Genomic DNA, 8,177 nt, shown 5'->3' on the forward strand with positions numbered 1-8,177 from the left:
TGGTTAAATCTTAACATCCACATTCAATATGGGGAGCATAAATTTCCAGCAAATCCAGGTGGTTTCAAGGTAAACCCATACAAGATCAAGAATATGCTAACACTTTGGACACCAAGCTGGAAATAATGACAAATATTACATGAGCAAGCCTTCAAGAAGCAATTCTTGACTCAGCCACACAAACATTTGGAATAGTATCTACAAGGGGAAAGAAGCAGGCCAAAGGGTTACCACACAAGAAATGGAGGATTCTAAACCGACACTTAGCAATTGACATATCTTTTTCGGTAGCAACAAATGATAGGACATGTTTAATGGCTAGTGGAGTTGCAAGCGTCTGGGATCATAAGGCCTAAACTTGAGTTGACATCATGCAAAGGGTGCTCCTTGCCTTTAGCCATTCGTGACCTATTTTTTTGCAATGTGTGGCTTGTGTCTAGTGAATGCTCAATAAGGAGTCATACCCTATATCGGTTCAGTAGGAAGCCGATTAAGCAAATACTTTGTAGTGGCTATTGTTTCTACCCAATACTGATTCGAAAGATGCTTCTCACTAAGCATTGCTCTAGCACTATCTGCTAAAGTCCCATTCTTCCTTTCAACTCTTGCATTCTGCTGAGGAGTATCTGCAACATGTGAATTGTCTTCGAATGCCGTGATTTTTGCAAAAGTTCATGAATGCTGAAGACATGTATTCACCTCCTCTGTCTTATCTCATGACTTTGATCTTTCTGCATATCTGCTTTTCTACCATGGCTTTGAATTCTTGAAATTTGAAAAAGACTTCAAATTTCTCTTTCAGAATTGTAGTCGTCAATGAAAGTCAAGTAGTAAAGTGAACCATTGATGCTACGAGTCTAGGCATAACCCCATACATCTGTATGAATCAAATCAAGAATACCTCGTGCACGAGAGGTACTTCTAGCAAAATTGGTTCGCTTTTGTTTGCCGAAGCAGCATGCTTCGCAAGCCTTTCCAAGAAACTGTAGCTTCGGAATCCCAATTGCATATTCTGATTCCTGAGATCTAACAAGTACTTGAAGTTGACATGACCATATCTCTTGTGCCATTTTGCAGATAGTGGCATCTGTTGTGGTTGAGCTGACATGGCATGCTTTTCTGGTACTATAGCTAGCATTCTGTATAAGCATCCTTCCTTGACACCTTTTGCTACTAGCTGACATCTTTTGGATTTGTCTCTGATAGTGCATTCATCTCCATCGACCATGACTCGATAATTATGTTCTGTCATTTGACCTACTGACAAAATGTTATTGTTGAGCTTTGGAACATAGAGCACATCTTTCACCAATCCTTTCATATGAGTGAAATTGTTCATAGGGATAAAACCTGCTATCCCTCGAATTGGATTTTCGGTGTATTGTCTATTGTGTAGATGACATTTTTCTGACCTTCTAATGGTTTCATATCTGTGAACCATTCCTAATGATTTGTCATGTGAGATGATGCACCGCTGTTCGATATACCAAGGATCTTGGTCGACTTGATAGCTGTAATCCTCTTTGGGATTGAAATCAGAGTCTAGATACACTGTATCATTCCGTTGCATTTCCTCACATGCAAGAAACATATTCCCATTTCATTTGCAAAATGACTGTGAATAGAATGTCCACCACGATGATTTCCTCTGCCTCAAAAATTCCCTCGATTATTGTTGGATTGACCGACTTGGTCGTACTGCTTCTTGCAGCAATCTCTTTCATAGTGTCCAAACTTGTGACAGTAGTTGCACTGGATGTTTGACACGTTGGTGGATGCATTCCCTTGTCCTTGGAATCTTCCTCGATTGGAATGATCTCCTCTTTATTGATTTTGATGTTGCTGATGTTGATCAGAGCTTTGTTGATGATGACCACTTCTTTGGAATGATTTGCCTCTGCCTTTGCTTCTGTCTGAAGCTATGAATGCCTGATCATTAGAATGACCTTTGTGTGCTTGAATTGCCTGAGTTCTGAGTTCTTCACCAAGTAGGACTGACTAAAGTTCTTCCAGTGTCAGAATTTGTGGTTGGATGGCAATACTCTAGAGTAGATTCTCGTATCCCTCTCCTAGTCCATTCAGGATTACTTGAACCATTTCTGCGGGGTTCATAGTCACTCTTACTGCTGCAAGTTGATTGTTGTAGTCTTTTATGTGGAGTACATAAGCATGACCGGTTTCGCTGCTGTTGCGAAAACTTTGGTTGATCTAGTTTCTCAGTGTGAGAATCCTAGATGTGTTCTTGGACTCGTAGAAAGTTGCAAACATATCCCATGCTTCTTTCGATGTCTTGATTGTGTTGAGTTGTCCTAGCATGACATCTTGTACATTCTACTTGATTAGATGATAGGCGTACTTGTCTTTCTTGTCCCATTTTGCCTGAGCTCGAGCAATGGCAGGATCTGCTACAGGTGCGAAAACTATTTGTGTAGTTGTAGATCCCATTGTAGATCTCGCTGCTAGTGCTGTGACAACAGGTGGAGTAGAGCTACCGCTAGCTGGATCATCCAATGGTCTAGGTGTAGTTCCATCGACATACTCCCATTTGTCCTAAAGTACTAGAATGATCTCCATTCAATATTTCCATGTACTATAATTGGAGTTGCCTAACTTAGCAGATGCCTCCAGATTGATGTTGCTAGTTGTAGACATGGTGCAAGAAATGTACTCAAAAGTCTCGTGAAAATCTCTGTATGAATCAACTGCAAATACACTGACTGTGCCAAGTGAAATCTGTGAATTGTCGGTGAAGAACTGCAATATATAAAATCTGATATGTTACAAGGCTTGTGGCAAATGATGCCGAGAATAGCCAAGAGGCTTTACAAGGATGAAATAATGTGCACAATGCCGTGAAATAGCCATATAGGCTTTACAATGATGGCATGTGTGTGTGAAATCAAATGCTATCTGCCCATTGAACAATCAGCAATGCCTTTGAACTCTCTGAAGTTTGCTCACTGAATTGATGAACATTAGGTTTCAAGTAATGTAATGATGTGAAACCATATGTGAGCGTATGGACTGACTTCGAGTAGATACTAGTCAAGAATTTTGGGCATGGCTTAGATTGGCAACTTGGGAAAATTCAAAGCATCCCCTCTATGGCAATCTAGTCTACTGTGATCTAGATCTATACCAACCATCGATCGATAAAAGAAAGCTAATAGCACCCCTATGGCCTCGTATTCCATTCATAATGACTATCTTTTCTACGAAAAGTGCTTGTGTGTCACTGCACCATTTTGATGCTTAGTACTAGAGGAGGTACATCAGCCACCCTACATGGGACATAGAGGCATCGCTGCTATATATCATTCTGTAATTCAAGATTTTTTCTAGCCTAAGCTAAAAGTTGATGTTGCAACTTTTGTTCACAATGTCTCATTTGTCAAAAAGTCAAGAGCTACAAGGGGAAATATCAAGGTTTACTTATGCTTTTACCAATTCTTGATGGCCCATGGGAGCAGATTTCTATGAATTTTATTACTCGATTTCCTATAACTAGCTCAGGTTTTGATATGATTTGGACTATCATTGATAAATTTAGCAAGTAGGCTTACTTTATTCCTTGTAAGAAGACCTTGACTGCAGTTTAGGCTGCTCATTTGTTCATCAAGCACATCTTTATACACCATGGCCTTCCAAAAAGCAAATAATTCCTTTTCTTTTGTTCTTTTTAAGTGATGGGTCAGATGCATCAATGTAGAGGCGGATGTGCATGTAGGAAGTGGATTTGTCACGGGGCGAGGCTAAAATGTGAGTGATACTTGCATCCAAAGGTATGCATGATGTGAAAGCACATAGAGCACAAAAAAATGAGCGACATTCCTTTTTGGAGCGCCCTCAAATTCTTCTTGGATCAAGAGATACGACTTGATCTAGGTGGAGGGCAAAAGGAGTGCAAATGGTGCTCAATGATGATGTGTCATTGTGGGTCACATGCAGTGATGATGTGGCACTATGCCTAGCAAGAGGTGTGCCTATGGAGCCCTATGATGAGGTGGTAGGAGTGGTCACATGCAGTGACTGTGAAGCACTGTGTGTGCCTGTAGAGGGTCAGTGTGCTGACTGGACAGATGAGGTGGCACAAATGATGATGTCAATAGATGATGTGGCTATGTTGATGTGGTAGATGACATGTCAATGATGATGTGGCATAGGTGATGTGGCAAATGACATGGCATAGGTGATGTGGCGGGGCAAGTAGGGGGATGCCTCACAATAAGAGCTTGCTCAATACTCCAAAAGTGCATCCATGCTTTTTTTATTGTTGGAGCCTTTGAGTCCAAAGCCCTAAGTGCATATAATACACGATTCATAACATTATCAGCATCCTCAAATCGTTTCCATAATGTAGGGGATCCCAATGTTTCTTTTAGGTCATGCATTTTCTCCTTTGTTACCCTATCCACGTCAACTTTGACATCCATCATTCAAATGCATCACAATGAAATGTCTCTATAAGAAAACTTCTATTCTTCACCAAGGATTGCAAAGTGTAGAAGTATGTGACAACTTTCATGGTTGTTGGCAATTGCAACATGGTAGAACCATCACAAGACATAAAGATTGCTTCGAGACGTTTCTTTAATCGTATTAACTTCACAATGTCTTGAGCCTCACAAACAATCTCTTTGAAACTTGGCACTTGTCTATACCAATCTTTCAATGCAAGATTTAAAGTATACGTACAACACTCAGATGTATATACATTGGTATGCTCCCTTTGCAATATTCTACCTGCCTTTTTACAACTCTTGGCATTATCCATGACAAGATGCACAACCATGTTAGGGCCTAACTCTCTTATAACCTTTGATAATACACCAGCTATATATGTCCCCAACTTCTTTACATGTGAGGCATCAATTGGCATGTGGAAGGCCTCCCCACATGGTGATATAACCATCACATTTAATAAAGCATGGTGTTTTATGCTTTTAGGGCCTCTTGTGTTTTTAGTAACTCTTGTTCCAACTTTTTGGCTATCTCTGCCATTGTTTGAAGCCCAATGGCTTCGACCTTCTCCTTCTCAAGGGTAGCCTCTATTTGCTAGAGCTTGCATGCAGTCTGTACTACTCCTAGGTATTGGCCTCGGAAGGCATCTTGGTGCCGATGGAGAACATTTTTTGTAGCATCTGTCAGGGCAGTAATGGATTGCATGAATGCCATATCTTCTACATCCACATCCCTATCTCACCTTATGAGATCTTGATATCCTTTTGCAGAGGTGTATGCACTTGATATACAAATTTCCATTGCCTATTGATACACATTTGGAAGGAACGGAGGTTGGAGGGTTGCCTGTCCTAAAGTAGCCTTTGTTCTAGATGCCAGGGTCCTAGTATCTCTATAGATTTTTCATACTTCTCTTTTGCCTGGTACATTTCCAATTCTGCCTACTAGTGGTTGAGGAGATCCTGCTAATGTTTCTTTGTCAGCTCTCTTTGCTATTGGGCTTCCTCTTCTTCTTGGAGCTTTTGCAAGCTGCCTCCTCTTCTTGGAGTCTTTTGGCTACCGCTTCTTCTTGGGCCTTCTAGGTTTGTTCCTCTTTTCTCCTCCTTGTGGGCATAGACCTGGTAGAGGGGGCCGAGAGTAAATTGATGTCTCTACAAATTCGGATCAATAATATTGAGACCTCCTTCCCTAGTGGGAGATTGAGAGTTTCCCAAGCCACCCTAGCTACTACAACATCTGAGGTGCCATCTAACCCACTCCAAAGAAAGTTCTTGATTGGTCTCATCAGCTGAGATATACAATCTCTAGATCTACACCAATAAGAGCAAACAAACCAGGTAGTAGCCAATAATACCTTGTTCACAACCACTACTCTAGATGCATCATCGTGACCTTTCGAGATGGGGTCATTTGAGAGGTGATGGATCATGGGCATCAAGAACATGGGATTTCCAATTTTCATTCAAATGCCAAGTATTTCTTGATAGAAAAAATATGCCCAAGTTGTAGTCAATAGATTTGATATAGGGGACCACCTCTAGGCCTTGGGGTACTTGTATACCTACTGCATTATGGTAATAAAGTTGGTAATCCTTGGCATTATATGTGAAATGTGAGTGCAGCACCATGCCTTGTGGTTGTTCAAGACACTCTTGGCTGGAGAGGTGAAACCCGAGTGACCTGCATTGCATGTTTGGAGAAGTTAAGGACTTCTATTGTGTCTTGGATTTGCAATGCTTTTGTAGAGGGTATGTGTAGTGGGTTGTTGTGCCAAGGTCTCAGGCTCATGGAGGTGTCCTTTGTCCATTTGACTAGGTAATGGTACAGAGACCTTGTGGGATGTGGAAGGGGTAATGGATTGATGGAGGGCAGAGGAAACTTCCCCAGTGAGCTCCTTAGGTGAGAAGAGGTCATACACAGAGATAGAGTATGAAGAGATAGTGGACATGTAGGTGAATGATGTGCCAGTGGACAATTGTGTTGAGGACGTTATCAAGCATGAGAGGTTTATGGATGAACTTTTTTTTTTGGATTTATAAGAGTGAAAAAATATTTAAAGTACTTACAATAGTGAGGACTAAACCATATTTACTAGCTCAAGTTCAATGGCTTGAGGGTTAGCTCTTAATTGAGCAAGAACACTTGGAGCTTTAGCCAATCAAATTAAAGAAGCACTTGGATGTGAAGAACATGAAGGACATGGGAATGGGAAGCCTGAGAAGGAGGCTCCAAAAGACCTGAAGGAAATCGTTTTACTACATCATTCCACTTTTGGTTATGCAATACTTTTGAGGGAGCTCTTATTGAACAATGAGGTATATTTTATGCGTGAAATTTTTTAATTTGGTGAAATTTTGGCACCTCAATTATTTTTTGGCAAAAATATGCCTTCAAAATACGAAAATATCACAAAAAAATTGACTAAAGTACAAATCTACAGACATTTTTGACAAATTGTTACCGAGAACTGAACTACACTACATTATATTTGGCATAGGGACATGGTAAAACACTGTAGAATATCATGATACTTCCTCAAAAATATATATATATTGTCCCAAATGTTCAACACCCGAGGAGGGGCCTTGAAAAAACACTGTTAAACAACAAGCTCTTTTGCAACTTAAAGATACTACATATAGCGAGTCATATCAGAGAAAGAAGCTCTCAAGAATACCCTTAGCTATTTGAGTACAACATTAATAGATAAAGATACAGCTCCATCATTTGATTATGTGGTTGAAGGCTTGTGCCATGATTGTGCATAATCATGTATGAGTTGTCTGGAAGACTCTTAACACCAAGCAAATGTAAATTTGAAGGCACAATCAATGTGAGCTCTTGTAAAGCAATGGTTCAACTATGATTGATAATGAGAACAAAGCCTGTAGATGAAATGATAATGTAGTGAAGGGGTGGACACAAGTGATAATGTAATGCAAAGGCCCCCACATGGGGTGGTGCCTATGATTGTGGAGTTCCTATGATTTAGGAGTCACCTCCATTGATGTAGGAGAGGTGCCACTAACTTAGGACACCCTCTCTCCATTTCTATAAAAGAGGGACTTCCCTCTCAAATCAATTGAACACCCATTGCTACATCTTTTATGTTCTTACTCCTCTTGCCACAATGCATATATTCTCCCCCACATTTCAACATTTGGTATCAGAGCCTCCTTGATTCCTTAGCCCATTCTAGCTTCAATATGCCACCTCATCATCTTCTTGTCCACCCTCCACCTTCTTCTTCATTTTTGCCCTCTTTCTCCCTTGATTTTGCTTAGCTTTGTTCTTCTCCATGAAGTGACCATTCTGAGAGTCCTCTGAGCTAAAGTATCCTCTATTTGGGGCACACCTCTGACACCAAGCATTCTCTAGAATTTTGCTTTGTCTGCTCGTGCAAACACGTTCTGTGCTCACCAAACTTTCATGCAATTCTGCATATAGATGCGACCATTCATCAATTCCTCTAAGCCATGGGTGGGAACACTAAGAGCTTGTTGCTGATGAAATTTGAGCTCAAATGCTTGCTAAAGTAAGGAGAAAACATAAAAAAATCAGTCAGAATAGATGCATCTCTTCAGAATGATTAAATGTGGAATTTTGCCATTCCTCTCTACTAGAAGTAGTCCTCAGTAAGAGCTTCCATTTGCCCTTGAAATCCCTTTCAAAGCTTTTATCTTCAGCTTCAATTGCACCCTCCAACTTTAGACTGT

The sequence above is a fragment of the Dipteris shenzhenensis genome, chromosome 13 (genome assembly GCF_047967505.1).
Source record: "Dipteris shenzhenensis isolate YYH24624 ecotype China chromosome 13, Dip_SZ_1.0, whole genome shotgun sequence".
NCBI classification, from domain to species: domain Eukaryota; kingdom Viridiplantae; phylum Streptophyta; class Polypodiopsida; order Gleicheniales; family Dipteridaceae; genus Dipteris; species Dipteris shenzhenensis.